The sequence below is a fragment of the Athene cunicularia genome, assembly GCF_003259725.1.
Source record: "Athene cunicularia isolate RWA chromosome 9 unlocalized genomic scaffold, athCun1 chr9_part1, whole genome shotgun sequence".
NCBI lineage: Eukaryota > Metazoa > Chordata > Aves > Strigiformes > Strigidae > Athene > Athene cunicularia.
The window spans coordinates 2,766,330-2,768,202 of record NW_020799110.1 but is presented as its reverse complement, the minus strand read 5'-3'; positions in this window follow the sequence as shown (position 1 = coordinate 2,768,202).

Sequence of the window (1,873 nt, the reverse complement as noted above, 5' to 3'; positions counted from 1 at the left end):
GAATGGGGGTATTGGCTCCTTGGTTGTGGTTTTTTATAGCTCTTTATGGATCCTGTCCTGCCTGTACTGAAGCCACTCGAAATTTTGTTAGTGATAAATTTAGGTTTGGTTAAATTTGGTATGTGCCACAGAATTGCTAATCCTACTACTACAGTTTGTACAAAAAAATTCCAAATGAAATTTCTGCTCAGATTTCCGGATTGATGAAGGAGTGAATTAGTATTCTGAATGCCATTAAAGCACTGAAGGACTGATAACTAGAAGACTAATTGAACTGTATCAACCATGAAAACAGTTTAAACACTAAGTCTGAAAAGTTAATAGGGCCTGCTCTCTTAAAAGCAAAAGAAAAGAAACCATCTAATTATGGGTTATACAGTCCTAGAAAATCCAGCCCAATTATTTCTGCCTTCTTGAGCAATGTCTGCAGAGGTAGGATGCTCCAGTGGTTAGGATGCTTGCTTAGATAGCTGGATTTTTTTTTATCCCCTACATCTACCACAGTCTTTGACCACGGGCAAGTCATTTAATGACTCTCTGCCTCCACAGTCCCTTGCCAAAATGAACTTCCCAGTTATGTGCTCTGAAAAAATTGTGGCAAGGGTCACTTTGTGAGCCCTTCTGCTGTGACAAAATGATCATGCCAAGTAATTCACGTAAGAAATTTACATTTAGTTCTTACTAATAAACAGGCAGGAATTTCAAGTTATACAAAGGTGAAGCAGCAAGAAAAGCACCCAGACGTACCCTTTTGTCTCATGCATATATTATTCAAAGACCAAAAAAAAAAAATCATCAGGTAAATTTGCTGAAATAGTAAACAAAGGAAGGTTTCTCAACAGAAGCTGTTATTAATACTGACAGTAATTACCGTGGGCTAAATCCTGAGTCATGTTGAGATTACGTTTCCAAAAGGAAAGCAAGTATTTAGACTTGTCATTGCCTGGTCTGATGATTTAGGCTCAATATAAAATACCATCTTCTGTCCCAAAAACGACTTTTAAAAGTCTGCAACAATGGGAACATTAGTTTTCTAATCCCAACAATTCAATGTTAAAAGATGTAGCATTGCAGATCAATACATTTCTAAACATTTGCAGGCGTATGTTGCGTACTGAACTCTCCCACTAGTTTAATCTAATCATGTGTCTGTTATAAATCTGAATCTAGTTCACTGGCCTCAGGACTTCCTCAGGGAGAAATACTCCTTGAGAGATTTAATGAGTGTGCACCAGAGTCTCTAATTAGACAAGAAGCAAGTTTGGAAGGGGGAAATGAAGTAGTATAATACACCAGCTCGTATAGCTAAAAAATACTTAAAAAGACTCTGCTTTCAGGCACACAGCCCCTTCTCCAGGTTATCAAATTAGATTACATGATACTCACATTCTCTCGAAGAAAATCTTTTACCTTATGCTTCAAATGAAATAAATAAACTCTATTCCATTCACTTCACAGAATATCAAGGATTTAAAAATTGATTTTTCTAAGAGCTTGGTTTCCTAAAGAAGTAAAACTATGCCCGTTTGATCTGCCCATGGAGACCCCTACCTTTCTGAATAATTTTTAAGCTTTAAAACAAATATCAGTCAAGTTGGATAGAGGCACAGGCTCTCAAAGGAATTACATGCCTGAAAGTTTAATTAAAAAAATCAGTGAAATAGAGAAGAGTGACCATACTGGTGCCCCCAATGAAGACCAGGCTGATAAGGTACAAAAGACTAATCCCCGGGGAGATAAATATTCCATTTTAGCTGCAGGAGAGCCTGCAAGAGCACATAAATCCACAGAGCCCAGACTTAATTAGTTTCTCTGCTCCTGGAGCTAGTTGGTCTTTTTCTATACTGCATGAGTAAATAGTGTACTTGGGGGC